The sequence below is a fragment of the Bos indicus x Bos taurus genome, chromosome 1 (assembly GCF_003369695.1).
Source record: "Bos indicus x Bos taurus breed Angus x Brahman F1 hybrid chromosome 1, Bos_hybrid_MaternalHap_v2.0, whole genome shotgun sequence".
Classification (NCBI taxonomy): Eukaryota; Metazoa; Chordata; class Mammalia; order Artiodactyla; family Bovidae; genus Bos; species Bos indicus x Bos taurus.
In genome coordinates, this window is record NC_040076.1 from 120,836,538 (window position 1) to 120,856,311 (window position 19,774).

Genomic DNA, 19,774 nt, shown 5'->3' on the forward strand with positions numbered 1-19,774 from the left:
CAGGAGGAGAAGGGGACGACAGAGGATGACATGGCTGGATGGCATCACTGACTCGATGGACGTGAGTCTGAGTGAACTCCGGGAGTTGGTGATGGACAGGGAGGCCTGGTGTGCTGCAATTCATGGGGTCGCAAAGAGTCGGACACGACTGAGCGACTGAACTGAACTGAACTTTATTTTCTTACTATGCACAGGCTGTAGTCTATCCTTCTTCATGGGCCCATTTTTCCTCTGGGTTTCCTTCCTAGGATTCTCTTTCTTATAATCACTTGTTGTTCCTTTCATTTGCATGGCTTCAAAAACCATCTATGGACAACTCCCAGATCTACATCTCAACTCTGTCTTAGGACCTCTTTCTGAAGTTTGTGATTCATATATTCACACCTCTATTGGGCATCTTTACTTTCATGCCCCTCAAGCTCAAAAGTTTAGAATAGACTGAACTCACTATTTTCACCTGTCAGCATCTTACCTTGTATTCCTACATTTCCATGAATGCCACATCCTTCCTCCCATATGAAGCCAGAAACCTGGAAATAGTCTGTTACTCATTCTTCTCCCTTCCTTCCCCCCAAAGTTTAATCAAAGACAAAATACTCAGTTCCTCCTCTGAGAAGTGTCCTTCAAATTTATTCATTTTTCTTCATCTCAACTGCTAGTATTTTAGTCAGAGCCATCATCATTTCTTGGCTAGTTTAGAATAGTGTCATTTCATTGGTTTTCTCACCACCCCACCCTAATCCTCCTCTCCACATTTAATATCCTTCAGTGGTTTCTCATTGATTTAAGCTAAAGCCCAAACTTTTTTTCATGCTGACAGTCTTGGAAGGCATTGCCCTGGAGATAGTAATGCTTTAGTTTCATTTCTAATGTTTTCTTCTTCCTTTCATCCTCTAAGCTTACAGAACACTTTTTAGTCCTCAGACATGATTTACCTCCAAACCTACTCATACCCATTCTAGAATTCTCTTTCCACTACCCTTCTCCTTTATCTGTGGTATTAGTTTGTTTAGGGCTGTCAAAACAAAACATTACAGTCTGGGTAGCTTAAAAAACAGAAATGTATTTTCTCAAAGTTCTGGAGGCTAGAAGTCTAAAATCTAGATGCTGGAAGGTTTGGCTTCCTAGTCTTTTGGAGGATAAAATGAAAATTTTATATAATACGTTTTAGAAGTATATGTACAAACAGAGTCTCATTACAGCTGAAAGGAATAGTGGAGGAAAAGATAAGCATTATTTAGAAAAATAGTTAAATGCTTTACAATGCCAAATATTGTTTTTACAGCATAAAGAGATAGTTACTTGAAAAAAAAAATGAAAAATCACTATTAAAAAAAACACCATGTAACATTTACCTTAAGTCATGAAGGAAATTGTATATTATTTGCATAAAGTGTAAAAAAATTTCAACTATTGAAAGAATGCTTTTTTATTTATGGAAAGAAATGCTACAAAATTCAAGAATTTATTCTTGTGAAATAAATATGTATAAAGCTAATAAGAGAAAATATGAGGAAAAATAGCAAGTATAAATAATTTGATGTATGGCAAAAAATACACTTAACAATTGCTCAGTCATTCAGTCATGTCCACCTCTTTGTGACCCCATGGACTATAGCCCACAAGGCTCCTCTGTCCCTGGAATTCTCTAGGCAAGACTACTAAAGTGAGTTACCATTTCCTACTTCAGGGGATCTTCCTGACCCAGGGATTGAACTCCTGTTTTTGTATCTCCTGCATTGCAGGTGAATTCTTTACCACTACACCAGCTGGGAAGCCCACGCATAATAAAATATATCCTAATATTTTATTTGCAAAATAAAATAGTAATTCATTTTTGGAAAAGTTCATTATTTCATGCACAATTTCTGTCATTTTTTTAAACATTTTTATTTATTTATTTATTTTTTACTTTACAATATTGTATTGGTTTTGCCATACAAATCAACATGAATCCACCACGGGTATACATGTGTTCCCCATCCTGAACCCCCCCTCCCACCTCCCTCCCCATACCATCCCTCTGGGTCATCCCAGTGCACCAGCCCCAAACATCCTGTATCATGCATCGAACCTGGACTGGCGATTCATTTCATATATAATATTATACATGTTTCAATGCCATTCTCCCAAGTCATCCCCCCCCCACCCTCTCCCACAGAGTCCAAAAGACTGTTCTATACATCTGTGTCTCTTTTTCTGTCTCGCATACAGGGTTATCATTACCATCTTTCTAAATTCCATATATATGCTTTGCTGCTGCTGCTGCTGCTAAGTCGCTTCAGTCGTGTCCTACTCTGTGCGACCTGGTAGACGGCAGCCCACCAGGCTCCTGCCTCCATGGGATTCTCCAGGCAAGAGTACTGGAGTGGGTTGCCATTGCCTTCTCCAATGCATTAAAGTGAAAAGTGAAAGTGAAGTCGCTCAGTCGTGTCCGAATCTTAGCGACCCCACGGACTGCACCCTACCAGGCTCCTGCATCCATGGGATTCTCCAGGCAAGAGTCCTGGAGTGGGTTGCCATTGCTGTTAGTATACTGTATTGGTGTTTTTCTTTCTGGCTTACTTCACTCTGTATAATCGGCTCCAGTTTCATCCACCTCATTAGAACTGATTCAAATGTATTCTTTTTAATGGTTGAGTAATACTCCATTGTGTATATGTACCACAGCTTTCTTATCCATTCATCTGCTGATGGACATCTGGGTTGCTTCCATGTCCTGGCTATTATAAACAGTGCTGCAATGAACATTGGGGTACATGCATCTCTTTCCATTCTGGTTTCCTCGATGTGTATGCCCAGCAGTGGGATTGCTGGGTCATAAGGCAGTTCTATTTCCAGTTTTTTAAGGAATCTCCACACTGTTCTCCATAGTGGCTGTACTAGTTTGCATTCCCACCAACAGTGTAAGAGGATTCCCTTTTGTCCACACCCTCTCCAGCATTTATTGCTTGTAGACTTTTGGATCGCAGCCATTCTGACTGGCGTGAAATGGTACCTCATTGTAGTTTTGATTTGCATTTCTCTGATAATGAGTGATGTTGAGCATCTTTTCATGTGTTTGTTAGCCATCTGTATGTCTTCTTTGGAGAAATGTCTGTTTAGTTCTTTGGTCCATTTTTTGATTGGGTCATTTATTTTTCTGGAATTGAGCTGCAGGAGTTGCTTGTATATTTTTGAGATTAGTTGTTTGTCAGTTGCTTCATTTGCTATTATTTTCTCCCATTCTGAAGGCTGTCTTTTCACCTTGCTTATAGTTTCCTTTGTTGTGCAGAAGCTTTTAATTTTAATTAGGTCCCATTTGTTTATTTTTGCTTTTATTTCCAATATTCTGGGAGGTGGGTCATAGAGGATCCTGCTGTGATTTATGTCGGAAAGTGTTTTGCCCATGTTCTCCTCTAGGAGTTTTATAGTTTCTGGCCTTACGTTTAGATCTTTAATCCATTTTGAGTTTCTTTTTGTGTATGGTGTTAGAAAGTGTTCTAGTTTCATTCATTTACAAGTGGTTGACCAGTTTTCCCAGCACCACTTGTTAAAGAGATTGTCTTTTCTCCATTGTATATTCTTGCCTCCTTTGTCAAAGATAAGGTTTCCATCCTATTCTTATGGAAAAACTTGTTTAGATAAAACAATTTCATTTCTGTTCACTTTTATAATAGAGATTTTCATTAAAAAAGTCCTTTACATTATGAAATTGTGATAAGAATAATTTTAATTACTGATTTCCTCGTTGGTCCATCTCTTTCATTTATAGATGAGAGCTTCTTTTCTATTCTGTAGCTTTATAACTTGCATTTTGATTTCTGTCTGATTTTTTACTTTTTTGACATTTTGTTCAATGAAATTTATAAATATGGCCAGAAGATAAAGAAGAAAAATAGTTTATTTTGAGTGGAAGTGTCAAATGTTAATAAAAACTGTTCTGTCAAAAGAAATAAAGTATTTCACAGTCTTGAAACCTTCTAGAGAACTACATCTCTCTTTTTTTGAAGATTAAACAGAACCTTTCTCTTTTTTTCTTTTCCTTTATATTTTAAACAATCCCAGCATTAGGGATTGAACAATAACACATATGTTCTTAGCAGGGCATACATAATTATACAGATATTCACAGCAAATACTGTTTTTCCCTGTAGCACATTTAATATGGGTGGGCATATTCTCCTTCAAATGCACTTTAGTGTAAGACTGTAATTTCATCCAAAGGTTATAGCATTATAAAAAATGAGAGAGAACATTTAGTTTAGTTCTTCATTGTCATTAGAATGGCAAGATGGAATTACAGCTCTATTTGTATGCTTTGGTGCATTCATCAATTTAAATTTTAATAAATATCAGTTTCAAGCTAGTTTAATTTAATAAAAAACAGTATTATTTCTTATTTACTAGCTAGTTTCTATAAACCTCTCATTCTCCCTTTCTAACAAGTTCTGCCATTCTGATGCCTTCCATGATACAGAGTTTAACATATTGGTACAGAATTCAGCTATAACTCACTGAGTGTGATTGCAAATGAAAATATTTTACTTTATTTTGAAATAAAGAATAATAATCGTAATTCTTTTTGTAATTTTTATAGCACTATTCTATACAGAACACTAAAAACACTTGTTCATTATGGTTACCAGGAGGAAAGGATGAGAGGAAGGGATAGTTAGGGAATTTGGGATTGACATGTATATACTGTTATATTAATATTTAAAATGGATAATCAACAAGGACCTACTGGAATTCTGCTCAGTGTTTTGAGGCAGCTTGGACAGAAGGGAAGTTTGAAGTTTGGTGGAGAAGGGACTCATGCATATGTATGGCTGGGTCCCTTAGCTGTTCACCTGAAATGATCATAATATTGTTGATGAACGATACCACAGTACAAAATAAAAAGTCAAAAAAAAAAAAAACGGATAACCAACAAGGACCTACTGTATAGCACGTGGATCTCTGCTCAATGTTACGTGGCAGGCTTGATTGTAGTGGAGTTTGTGCGGAGAATGGATCCATGTATATGTATGGCTGAGTCCCTCTGCTGCCCACCTGAAATCACAGTATTGTTAACTGGCTATCAGTTCAGTTCAGTCGTTTAGTTGTGTCCGACTCTTTGCGACCCCATGAATCGCAGCACGCCAGGCCTCCCTGTCCATCACAAACTCCCGGGGTTCACTCAGACTCATGTACATCGAGTCAGTGATGCCATCCAGCCATGTCATCCTCTGTCATCCCCTTCTCCTCCTGCCCCCAATCCCTCCCAGCATCAGAGTCTTTTCCAATGAGTCAGCTCTTCGCATGAGGTGGCCAAAGTACTGGAGTTTCAGCTTCAGCATCATTCCCTCCAAAGAAATCCCAGGGCTGATCTCCTTCAGAATGAACTGGTTGGATTAACTGGCTATACTCCAGTACAAAATAAAAAGTTAAAAAAAAAAAACAAAAAAAAACACTTGTTCAATTCAGGTCAGTATACATTTATTGAACAAAAACATGTATGCAAATCATACTACATAGTCTATAGAAATGTAGAAGATGTTTCCTATTCATAATAAGCTTACAGAGTATATATAAACTGTATTTATTGTATATATGGCTTATATATAAGCTTATATATACAGGGCTTCCCTGGTGACGCAATGTAAAGAACCTGACTGCCAGTGCAGAAGCCACAGGAGATGCGGGTTTGATCCCTGGATCAGGAAGATCCCCTGAGAAGAATTTGCCAACCCACTCCAATATTCTGCCTGGGAAATCCCATAGACAGAGGAGCCTAGCAGGTTATAGTCTATGGGGTTGCAAAAGAGTCAGACATGACTGAGTTACTTTACTAACACTTTCACTATATATATACATACATACATATATATAGTAAAAGTTTAAGAAAGCTTTTGGACCTAAGAAGTATATGTGAACCAGAGGCCCAGGAATGTGCTCAGCCAAAGATTCATTTTGGCAGTTTTTTCCAGCATAATGCCTTGCTGGCATTGGAAATATCACAAAAGAAATTCCAAAAACTAAAGATCAAATTGGGAAATTGCAAGTAAGCAATGCAACTCATCACTTTTCTGAACAGAAATGAGTAGATGAAAGTAAGACAAGAGATATAAGAAGGCATCAAATGAAGAATCTATTCTGAGGTTCCTCTGAAGCAAGATCTCAGCTTTCTATTTTAGAGATTAGAAAAGCAGGTTTGATACAAATGAAATATTCTGGGAATTAATCAAAAGGGGATAACTGGAGGGTTTAGAAGGAAGAAGTATGTCATTGAAGAAGCGGTTTTGGAGGAAGGTATTAATGAGCAAAAAACAATTTCAATATGGGTACAGATCATAAAAAGGCAGATCTGGATTTTCACTCAGATATAAGATATGTCCCTAAAGAATAAACCTGACATTTTTACTCAGAATAAAGCAACGGAGAATTTTAAATACTATGAAATACAGTTTTAATATAATTTAGTAGGTATCAGGGAATAAAGGAAAGCTCTGCTGTTATTGTTGTTTTCAAGGCATGGTTTTGGGCTTTCTTGGTGGCTCAGATGGTAAAGAATCTGCCTGCAGTGCACAAGACCCAGGTTCGATACCTGGGTTGGTAAGATCTCCTGGAGAAGGGAATGGCTATCCACTCCAGTATTCTTTCCTGATGAATCCCATGGACAGAGAAGCCTGGAAGGCTACAGTCCATGGGGTTGCAAAGAGGTGGACATGACTGAGTGACTAACAGTTTCACTTTTCTGTTTGGAAGCTTACTCTGGTTGTAGTTCATAGCACTGATTGGAGAAGGGGCTTAACAGAAGCGAGAAACCAACAATGAGACCCTTGCAATGGTTCTGTGAGAGAGGTAATGAAGTCTTGAATGATGGTAATGAAAATGGGGATGGGAAGAGGAGATGTCAATGCTGATTCTGACTGGATGGGAGGGGCAGGAAAGAAATGACTCAATGCATTTGAGTTCAGGTACTTGGGAGAATGCAGGTGTCATTAGTGAAAAATAGATAACCAATGAATAGAGAATGAAAGAAATGCGAATGGTAAAGAAAGATGATAACTAATGTATCTTGAGGCATAATAAGTTTAAAGGGCCAAACAACTCTACAGTTGAAGATATCCATCATTTAGACCATCAGAAATGTAGCACAAGAGATAAGGGCAGTGAATATGGCCTAGAAGTTACTTTCACAGGATTAACTGTCAAAACTTGTTATTCTCAAAACTGTTTGAGAATAATTGGAATAGATTGTTTATGATTTCATTCCACACCAATTAAATCTAAATAACTGGGGATATAGTAGGGAGTTAGGAATCACAGTTTTTTCTATTGGTTTTCCCAAGTATAAATTTTAATGTTGATTAATCTATTTTTATTTTCCTCCTTTTTACAATACTTGAGAAATTTTTTGTGGGGGTTATTTCCAACCCATAGGAAAATTAAAAGAACCACACAGGGCTTCCCTGGTGGCTCAGTGGTAAAGAAACTGAGGAGACACTGTTTCGATCCCTGATCTGGGAAGAGGCCACATGCCGTGGAGCAACTCAGCTTGTGCTCTGCAACTGACCTTGTGCTTTAGAGCCCAGGAGCCACAACTACCAAGCCCATGTGCTGCAACTGCTGAAGCTTGCACACCTAGAGTCTGTGCTCTGAACAAGGTAAGCCACTGCAGTGAGAAACCCACACATGAAAATGAAGAGTAGCCCTTGCTTGCCACAACTAGAGAAAGCCCACATGAAGCAATGAAGACCAACAGGCAAAAAGAAAAAAAGAACAGTACAGTGGAAACATATAGCCTTTTACCTTAATGTATGATTAACATATTATTAAACTAGCTTCATCAGAGAAGGCAATGGCACCCCACTCCAGTACTCTTGCCTGGAAAATCCTATGGACCAAGGAGCCTGGTGGGCTGCAGTCCATGGGGTCGCTAAGAGTCGGACACGACTGAGCAACTTCACTTTCACTTTTCACTTTCATGCATTGGAGAAGGAAATGGCAACCCACTCCAGTGTTCTTGCCTGGAGAATCCCAGGGATGGGGGAGCCTGGTGGGCTGCCGTCTATGGGGTCGCACAGAGTCGGACACGACTGAAGCGACTTAGCAGCAGCAGCAGCAAACTAGCTTCATATATTTCTTTATAAAACACACAAACACACACACTTCCATTTTGTCAAACCATCCACAAGAAGGACAAATACATCATGATATTTTATTTCAAACACTTCAGTATAAACCTTGTTGTTGGTCATAAGCTAAGCCATGTCTAACTCTTTGTGACGCATGGACTGCAGCATGGCAGGCTTCCCTGTCCTTCAATTTCTCCCTGAGTTTGCACAAACTCATGACCATTCAGTTGGTGATGCCATCCAACCATCTCATCCTTACCCCTTTCTCCTTTTTCCCTCAATCTTTCCCAGGATAAGGGTCTTTTCCAATGAGTTGGCCCTTCACATTAGCTGGCCAGAGTACTGGAGCTTCAGTTTCAACATCAGTCCTTCCAATGAATATTCAGGGTTGATTTCCTGAATTGACTGGTTGGTTCTCCTTGCCGTCCAAAGGACTCTCAAGAGTCTTCTTCTGAACAACAGTTTAAAAGCAACAGTTCTTCAGCACTCAGCCTTTTCTATGGTCCAACTCTCACATCTGTACATGACTACTGGAAAAACCATAGCTTTGACTATGTGGATCTTTGTCGGCAAATTGGCATCTCTGCTTTGGTCATAGCTTTTCTTCCAAGGAGCAAGTGTCTTTTAACTTCATGGCTGCAGTCTCCATCTGCAGTGATTTTGGAGCCCAAGGGAAAAAAAGTCTGTCACTGATTCCACATTTTCCCTATCTATCTGCCATGAAGTGATGGGACTGGATGCCATTATCTTCTTTTTATGAATGTTGAGTTTTAAGCCAGATTTTTCACTCTCTTCTTTCATCCTCATCAGGAGACTCTTTAGCTTCTTCCCTTTCTGTCCTTAGAATGGTATCATCTGCATATCTGAGGTTGCTGATATTTCTTCTGGCAATCATGATTCCAGTTTGTGATTCATCCACTCTGGTATTTTGCACAATGTACTCTGTGGTATAATGTCACCCTGTTTATTTAACTTATATGCAGAGTACATCATGAGAAACACTGGGTTGGAGGAAGCACAAGCTGGAATCAAGATTGCCAGGAGAAATATCAATATCCTCAGATATGCAGATGACACCACCCTTATGGCAGAAAGTGAAGAGGAACTAAAAAGCCTCTTGATGAAAGTGAAAGAGGAGAGTGAAAAAGTTGGCTTAAAGCTCAACATTCAGAAAACGAAGATCATGGCACCCAGTCCCATCACTTCATGGGAAATAGATGGGGAAACAGTGGAAACAGTGTCAGACTTTATTTTTTGGGGCTCCAAAATCACTGCAGATGGTGACTGCAGCCATGAAATTAAAAGACGCTTACTTCTTGGAAGGAAAGTTAAGACCAACCTAGATGGCATATTGAAAAGCAGAGACATTACTTTGCCAACAAAGGTTTGTCTAGTGAAGGCTATGGTTTTTCCTGTGGTCATGTATGGATGTGAGAGTTGGACTGTGAAGAAGGCTGAGAGCTGAAGAATTGATGCTTTTGAACTGTGTTGGAGAAGACTCTTGAGAGTCCCTTGGACTGCAAGGAGATCCAATAGTCCATTCTGAAGGTGATCAGCTCTGGGATTTCTTTGGAAGGAATGATGCTAAAGCTGAAACTCCAGTACTTTGGCCACCTCATGGGAAGAGTTGACTCATTGAAAAAGACTTTGATGCTGGGAGGGATTGGGGGCAGGAGGAGAAGGGGACGACAGAGGATGAGATGGCTGGATGGCATAACGGACTCGATGGACGTGAGTTTGGGTGAACTCCTGGAGCTTGTGATGGACAAGGAGGCCTGACAGGGAGGCCTGGCGTGCTGTGATTCATGGGGTCGCAAAGAGTCGGACATGACTGAGAGACTGATCTGATCGATCTGATCTGATGCTAAAGCTTAAACTCAAATACTTTGGCCATTTCATGCGAAGAGTTGACTCATTGGAAAAGATCCTGATGCTAGGAGGGATTGGGGCAGGAGAAGGGGACCACAGAGGATGAGATGGTCATCCAGTTGGCTGGATGGCATAACCGACCTCATGCACATGAGTTTGGGTAAACTCCTAGAGTCGGTGATGGACAGGGAGGCCTGGCGTGCTGTGATTCATGGGGTCGCAAAGAGTTGGACACGACTGAGTGACTGAACTGAACTGAACTGAACTCTGTGTGTAAATTAAATAATCAGGGTAACAGTATACAACCTTGACATACTCCTATCCCAATTTGGAACCAGTCTGTTGCTTCGTGTCCAGTACTAACTGTTGCTTTTTGACCCGCATAGATATTTCTCAGGAGGCAGGTAAGGTGGTCTGGTATTCCCATCTCTTGAAGAATTTTCCACAGTTTTTTGTGATCCACACAGTCAAAGGCTTTAGCATAGTCAATGAAGCAGAAACAACCATTTTTCTGGAATTCTCTTGTGTTTTCTATGATCCAACGGTTGTTGGCAATTCGATCTCTGGTTATTGTGCCTTTTCTAAATCTATCTTGTACATCTGGAAGTTCTCAGTTAATGTACTGTTGAAGCCGAGCTTGAAGGATTTTGAGCGTTAACTTGCTAGCATGTCAAATGATAGTTTGAGCATTCTTTGACATTGCCTTTCTTTGGGATTGGAATGAAACTTTCCAAGAATAAGGACATTCTCTATATAACCAGGACTTCATCACCCCTCAGAAAATCAACATAATTCAGCAACATTTTTCAGTGTACAGACCATTTTCATATTTTTATAATTCTTTGAAAAATGTTCTTTATAACTAGGAAACAGTATATCCTAGTTTGCCTGAGACATCTCCATTTATTTCCTGTTGTCAGGTGTAACTGTTTACGGTATTCTTATTGTCCTCAAAGATGTACTATATTAGATAACATGTAGAAATTATATATTATGTCCTATAAAAGATCTAATCAATTAGCTACTGATAGAGCTTTCATATGGAGAAGGCAATGGCACCCCACTCCAATACTCTTGCCTGGAAAATCCCATGGATGGAGGAGCCTGGTTAGGCTGCAGTCCATGGGGTCGCTAAGAGTCGAACACGACTGAGTGACTTCACTTTCACTTTTCACTTTCATGCATTGAAGAAGGAAATGGCAACCCACTTCAGTGTTCTTGCCTGGAGAATCCCAGGGACGGGGGAGCCTGGTGGGCTGCCGTCTATGGGGTCGCACAGATTTGGACACGACTGAAGTGACTTAGCAGCAGAGCTTTCTTATGTCTTTCAGTTCAGTTCAGTTCAGTCACTCAGTTGTGTCCAACTCTTTGCGACCCCATGAATCACAGCATGCAAGGCCTCCCTGTCCATCACCAACTCCCGGAGTTCACTCAGACTCACGTCCATCGAGTCAGTGATGTCATCCAGCCATCTCATCCTCTGTCGTCCCCTTCTCCTCCTGCCCCCAGTCCCTCCCAGAATCAGTCTTTTCCAATGAGTCAACTCTTCGCATGAGGTGGCCAAAGTACTGGAGTTTCAGCTTTAGCATCATTCCTTCCAAAGAACAACCAGGGCTGATCTCCTTTAGAGTGGACTGGTTGGATTTAGTTCATCTTAATTTAGAAGATTCTCTCCCCCTCTCTGTTCATTACCTTGAATCTTCTGAGGAATATAGGCCAATTTTTGGAAGAATATCTTGTATTCTGGATGAGTCTGATTCCCAGTGTGGACATCAGGGACACATAGCAGTACTGATGAGTCACCATTAGTATTATAAACAAGCTCTCCATGTTATTTTAATGTGCACATAAGGTTTAGGGCCATTGTTCTAAGCCACAGGAAGAAATTAGAAAAAGAAAAAAGAGGAGTTAAAAAATAGAATTTTGGAGAAAGCCTTCGCAATTTACAACATACTCAGGTGGAGACAGATTCACTAAGGAAGAATCCTACAAAGGAATTTCCTACTGAAATTTGTCTAATCTACATATCATTATCTGGGCGTCCCAAATTTCTTTAGGCCTTAAAAGCCTGTGGATACATATACAAGGTGACACTAGCACCTTGTATATTTAAAAATTAAAAACACAGAACCCCAATATTCTACAATATACTTTCTCTTCCTGTATATTTCTAGAAATTCTTATTGCTGTTGTTTTCAGTTGCAGCTTTCCTAAGCACTATGATCTCTGATTACAGAAAGCTGTTGCTTTGCCAGGCATGGTGATCATTCTCATTGTTCTGTCAATGCTCTTCTTGTTAACTTCAGTATTTCTAGTTTTATGGTGCCCAAGTTTGGGGGCAATCATTGACCAATCCTAATAGCTCTCTCCTATTTATGTTATACTCTACAAGATAGGACAAGGCTTAAGAAGTCTGTGATCTTAATGTTTTATAGAATTGGAAGAAACTTCTCATTCTAATTAATTTCCCACTCCTGATGTGCAAGAAACTGACCAGAGAGATGAATTCCATTCTAAAGCCAGAGCCACTTCTCCCCTCTCAACTTTGAAGATAATGACTTTCTTACTGGGTAAAACTCATGTGTCTGGTCTATTCTCTTGGGATTCTCCATATAACTTGCCTCATACAATTTAGTGTCTATTAGGTGGGCTGATCAGTTTTTACTTCAGTGGTTTTATTATTAATTCGAAGTCTTACTCATACAATTCCTTAAAGGATAGTGGAGTCATAGTGTATGTAAATTTAACTTTCTCAAATTCAGCTACGGTCTCCACTATTCCACTCCATGTACACCTATCCTAGTGCAGAAGAGGGACACAAGGATCTGCTTTATTCACTTGGTCTCTATTCTCCTAAGAACCCTTATGGTGTGAGCATCTACCCAAGCTGAGATGCCTCTTGTGTTTAAAAATACTTTGTTCTGCCTTATGGAAAAACTTAAGGAATTTCCAAGATGAATTTTTCTGTACTGGATTTTTACCCTACATGTTGACCTCAGCATCTGTGACACCGCCCCCATCCCCACAAAAAAGCCCTGTGCTGGTTCTGAACCTGCCCTCAGCTTCACTCCTTACACTTTTCCTGCCCTGCTGAGTCACACACAGGCTGATCTCAGCTGGCTGCGTCTCCCAGTCTCCTGGGTTAACTCTTTTCCACTGGGGTTTTCCTATGGGGATGTTCTGCCAAATATTAAAAGACAAGTGGAAAGGAGCTGTTACAGTGTTTCTCCCTCTGATTCAGCCTCAGACAGTGTAGAGGCAGGTGTCAGATCTCACATTTGACTCCAGTCCTTCTGATTCAGATTCTTCTGATTTTCGTGGGTCCCTGATTTTCAGTAATACCTCCTGATCTCTCAGTCATTTCACTCTAGGGGCAAGTAGGACTTCCTGCTGTTAATCTCTGGATGACTCCCTGGTTTGATTCTCAGCCTCTTCTGTCGCTTTTGTAACCATTTTACTACATTAATTTCTGTTTATGACTTGGAGTGGATTTATTTTTCTTATTACACCATCATTGACGACTTCTTGTTATTAGAAGTCACTCCAAGTGTCAGGCTTTCAAGGTGGGTTTGCAGGATTGGGCTTCTTCTTTATTTGAGTATGACTATAAAAATGACATCCTTGAAGGTGGAAAATAGGATAATCCTAATACCTGACATGCAGTGGCTTAAATTACTTAAATTAACCCGTGCTTTATTGGAATAAAATGCCATTCAAAGCAATGCTTTGGGAAAGCAAGTAACCACAGCTCCATACCAGTCTGGTTGTAATGATGATTTCATTACATTTCATTACCACCCTCAGAATATCTGCTTCTGACAGCTTTGAAGAATTTACAGAAAGAAAATTACAGACTCAGATCTTAAGAGTTCTTTGTTCATGTCATGGTTAGAGAACCAGTGAAATGTCATAGGTACCCTAGAATAATATCTAATCTTCTGTAGTGGCAGAGAAGATATAAGAAGATCAGACCCCCAAATCCAATGGAATACATGATAGAAATACAATTTAACTGGAATATACAAACTTGCAAAGGGACTGGTGTTAAAGTTTAACATGTGCAACAGCAGAGAATTTTGAAATAGAATTAGTACATAAAGCTTTTCTTGAACAGATTCTGAAGGCTCAATGGAATGAAAAAACTCCTGCTTGCCTGACACCTACTTCTGCTGCACTGCCACTCCTCTATTAATCAACAACTATGGACTGTTATGGGCTTCCCTGGAGGCTCAGAGGTAAAGAAACCAACTGCCAGTGCCTGTCAGTGCAGGAGATGTGGGTTCCATCCCTGGGTTGGGAAGATCCCCTGGGGAAGAAAACGGCAATGCATTCCAGTATTCTGGCCTGGAAAATTCCATGGATAGAGGAGCTTGGTGGACTACAGTCCATGGGGTTTCAGAGTTGGACATGACTTAGCGACTAAACCACCACCACCATGGCCTGTCATGGACTCTTTATGATCAACAGATGGTGGAAGAAATAGTTGGTCTTGGTTTACACAGAATTTGCATGATATTGTGGCACAGCCTTCCCAGAGACTGTTGTCAGATTATTCTCTCACTCAGGGATGATCTTGGAGGATGGTGATGGTGAAGATAAAGCTTCCTGTAATTAAGACTTTGGACATTATACCTGGTGTTTTTTTTTTTTTGGTCTAACAGGAGAGACAGCTTGAGGTGAAGTTCTACTCTGATTCATGACAATGTTTATTTGTCTTCATTGGTCAGAAACTTGAGAAGAATAAGATTGAAAGACTGTTGGCAAATAGGTTGAGAGGAGCTCACAGACTTTGCCAAATAGGTATGCTTGTCTTCTCCAGTATTCTTGTCTGGAGAATTCCATGGACAGAGGATCCTGGTGGGTTACAGTCCATGGGGTCGCAAAGAGTTGGACACGACTGAGCAGTTAACTGCTTCTCTTTCTTATGCTTTTCTTATGTGTGTCCCCCGACAGCTAAGGAGGATCTCACTAATTATGTGGACAAGATGTCCTGCCACAGAACTGGCAGCCTAGTTTCCCATCCATTCTGAGTTTGTTATTGATAGGCTCATGATAAAAATGGCCATATCAGCAGGATGTAGGTTATGCATGGTCTCAATAACATGGACGTTCCCTCATCAAGGTTGATTTCATTAATGTGTCTGATAAATGTCCAATTTTGAACCATAGGTGCCAATACTGAAAGTTCAGTATTGCACCATTTCTAGAGGCACCAGTTCACCTGCTGCAAGTGCATGACATAGGCCCTTTTACATTGTAAAGTGAATTTTGCTTACTGGTATGAACATATATTCTCTTTTTAAAAACAATGTTCTTAAGGTTCATTCATGTTACAATGCATGACAGCATTTCCTTTCTTAAGGCTGAATTATATGTATAGACTACATTTTCTGTGTCAATTTATTCATCAGTGGACATTTAGATTGGGTCCACAGCTTAGCTATTGTGAATAATGCTGCAATGAATGTGGAGGTGTAGATTTCTCTTTGAGATTCTGATTTCAGCTGTTTTAGATATATACCCAGAAGTGGAATTACTGGATTAAACATATATTCTTGATATAATTTTCTTCTATATCTACCATGCTTCTGTGAGCACCACCACAAAATTCCCAGATGTTATCGCACATAACATTGCTTCTGACCAAGGGATGTTTCTCTGCAAAGGAAGGGGAACAGTGGGCTCACTCTCAGGGAGTTCTCTGATCTAATTGCAAACTCCATCACCCAGATGAAGTGGAACTGAAAGAAGGGTGAATGGCCTAATAAAGATAGTTATGATATTTGATAGAATAGCAGGTAAAGTTGAAATGTTCTCCTACAGCATGTAGTATATTCTTTGAATCAACCACACCTAATAGGATGCTAGTTATTTCAAAGCCATTATTCACAAGTCCTGGATCCAAGAAGTAGAAGTGAAATATGTCCCTCTCACTAGTACACAAAATAACCCATTCAGAGACATTTCTCTTTTAGTTTCTGCAATCTTGTCCAAGTATCTACTATGACACCCCAAAACGGGCCCATTAAACTGGAAGTTAAATCTACAACCTGACCATTTTCAGAGACACAAAGGCTCATACCTCTGAAATAAAAGGCATCAACGAGGTTATAGTATTACATGTTGTTTGTTGTTTAGTCACTAAGTCGTATCTGACTCTTTTGTGACCACACTGTATTATAGGGGTGATTATTTCAAATCAACAAGGGAAAACTGGGTTGCTGCTCTAAAATAAGAGCAAGAAATACCATGGGATTCTCTGGAGTTCATTTCTTCCCTGGCCCATAAAAATGACTCGTCTAATAAAGGCAAAACCATTAAGAATTCAGACACTTCTGTAATTAAGGTTTGGGATGCTTCTTGATGTAAAGAATCCTGACCAGATGATCTGAGAGCAAGGGTAACATAAAATGAGTAGTGGGGAGAGTAACAATATAACAAGTAACAAGAGTAGCAAGTAACAGGCTGATCTGAGAGCAAGGACAGCATAGAATGAGTAGTGGTAAGTATCAATGATACCCTTATAGCCATACCCTCAGAACTGAGGACTCTAGTAGCTGTTCATGAATATGTGTCTATACTTATATATATATATATATATATATATATATATATATATATATATATATATATATATAAACGTACATATTCAAGGATTATATATATATATATATACTTCCATTTCCCCCTCCACACTTTTTATTATTTTGTGTAAGGAGTATAAAGGTCAGTTCATATGTCACCAGACCCCACGAGCTTGACATCTGGATCTAATGGGCAGGATTAGAAATTTCTTGTAGATCCTGAGTGTGAGAATAATACAATGTTGGAGAAAAGGCAAGAGCATTTCAGTTTGTATGATGAGTGACAGTCACATATTAGACAGAAACATGACCTTTTAATATTGATATGAAACTTACATGTGGGCAAAACAATGACAGTCGCTGCTGAGTAAACCAAAGGAGGAGCGAGCTGGTCCTGAGTCTGGTTTCATTCAGAGTCAGTGCCGCTCTGTATTTCAGGTGAAGTAATCCCTCAATCTTTCACTTCCCAGGTTCCCCTGTGAGCTGATTTCCTGCCTGGTTCAGCCAGTGGAAGGTTCCAAAGACAGCTGAAGAAAGGGAGAGCAAGTAGGATATTTCTGCCCCTTTAACCCAGACACCTCCAGTAGCACTGGGGCTTCTCTGTGGTCTCAGCTCCCATTTGACAGTTTTAGCTCCTACCTCATGACTTGATGCTGTAACATCTCTTACCCCCCCTTTCCCCTCTAGTCTGGAGGCAGTGGCCTCCAGCTGTTGCTAATCTGCAGGGTAACTCACCCTCACTTGTTTGGTTTCTTAGCTTTCTCCTTCACAAGTAAAACCAATTCTTATATTAAATTCTCTATATTTTAAATATTATGAATGATTTCTACTTTTGCAGTTGGGAACTGAGTGATACATAAGCCCACTGCGATACTAAAGCACCAAATATTCTCTTGTGACCTTGGTAAACACTATCGATTCTTACAATGAGGACATTATCCTTGTGGTAAGATTCAAGTTCTTCCCTGGTAGCATCTTTATTTGCAATGCTTGTGTTATTTTAGAAATATTTTTTGGTATTTGTTTTACTTACTAACTTTTTAAAGTAGGTAGTACATGCATATGGTACAAAATTCAAGTAGTACAAATGGATATAAGATGAAAAAGCACTTTTCCCCCCCAGTTTCCGATTCATCCATCTCCCCCAGTGATGACATACACTGTCATTGTTTTCTTGTGTTTTCTTCCAGAGAATGCACATACAAACACATAGACACACATAGAGTAATTTATGATGCACACTCTTCTGCACCTTATTTTTTTTGTTCTACAATATAATGGGAATTTTTTTTTCTGTATCACTACATAAACAGCAACATCATTCTCTCCAATAATAGCACAATATTCTATTGCATTGAACAGCCCCAATGTTCGGTGCACAGTTGTTCCCATTATTTTGCCATTGCTAACAATGCTGCAGGGTAACTCCTTGCATATGAGGCAAATTACACCATCAGATGGAAGGAGAAAATATCTCTGAATTATCACTTGGAGAAAATTCTCCCCTCTAAATAGTTCCCTCTCAGATTTTTCTAAAATTAAAGGTTCAAAAACCCATCTGCCTTGAATTTTGACATGAGTGAGCAGGAAATTTTTATTAATTCACTCTGTTTGCTGAGTTGTTTGTTAGGTAGCAGGATGTAATTACCTCCAACTAATACAACAAACGAAAGCAGTGAATATAATTTATACTTTGAAAAAGTCTGGGGATAAAGGAAGAAAGACACACAACCAATAATGGTGGAATATATACAATAAAAAAATGAAGAACATTGCCAAAGTGGAAAAGAATGACATCAAAGGAACAGGGGTCTAACTTTTCATTCTTCATTACTAGGAGGGAAAAGGTAAACTATTTTTTCCCCAAGAAAAGGTAAGATGAAGAGGAAGGGGGAAAACACTGAAATAGCTATTAAACTTTATTTTGATCTTTTGGGATAAATTGTAGGGAAAATAATCTCTGGTAGGGAGTTAGAAATAATACAGTGGGAGGGTAGTTATATTACTAATAAGACTGGAAAATGCTTGTATACTGACAAAGTTAGTGAACTAGGAATTTTTGTTACTAGGTGCATGACTGCATCATTGAGATTAGATAGCCTAAAAATGTAAGTGATCTAATTAACATGATTTTCAGATGTTCTTCAAAAATGGAAGTACATAAAGTATGCAAATAGGCTATGAGAGAGAAGATCACAGGAGTAAAACATTGTAGGGTGGCAGTAAGACAGTTGAATAACCTCAAACTTCATGCATTCACATTAAGTAGGGGTGTAAATGTCCTAAAAACTGGAGTAACAGAATAAAGTACTACAAAAGGGGTGGGGAACTAGAGGTCATGAGAAGATGAAGAACACAGTAAATAGAATGTGAAATAAAATACATTTAGGGAGAATATCTTTGAGTCAGAGAGTATTTTAGAATTCCAAATTCTATGAGCAAAACAAGATGATGAAACCCAAATTGCAACTGAAATAGAGTGGAGTCTAGCTCACTGTAGTTATGGATGCTAAGTGACTAAGAATCCAATACTTGCATAGCTACTAGGCTTGCCAGATAAAATTCAGGAAGATGTTTATAAGCTTCAGAGAAGATGGTAGACAACAGACGCAAAATACAGAAGACGAAACATAGCTTATCTCAGTTTTATACAAGTAAATATGGTGTGCTGAGTGTAGTGGAATACAGATCTAGAAACATTACTGAGAAGCAAACTGACTGCTCATCATGACCCTTGATCTATTAGGAGTCAGGTTCAGTTAAAGAAAGGGGATGGAAAGAGCACTTGAAGTAAAGGTTAGAGTGGATAGGACACAATGTATAATGAAGACTCAGGCCTTTGATATACAATGAAGACCCAAAGCATCCCTGATAGCTCAGTTGGTAAAGAATATGCCTGCAATGCAGGAGACCCTGGTTCAATTCCTGGGTTTGGAAGATCTGCTAGAGAAGGGATAGGCTACCCACTCCAGTATTCTTGGGCTTCCCTGGTGGCTCAGCTGGTGAAGAATCCACTTGCAATGCGGGAGACCTGGGTTGATACCTGAGTTGTGAAGATCCCCTGGAGAAGGGAAAGGCTACCCAAATCCAGTATTCTGGCCTAGAGAATTCCATGGACTACAGTCCATGGGGTTGCAAAGAGTCAGACATAGCGACTTTCACTTCACTTCACTTCAGGCCTTTGAATATGGTAGACCAAAGTTGAGTATCAGTTCCATC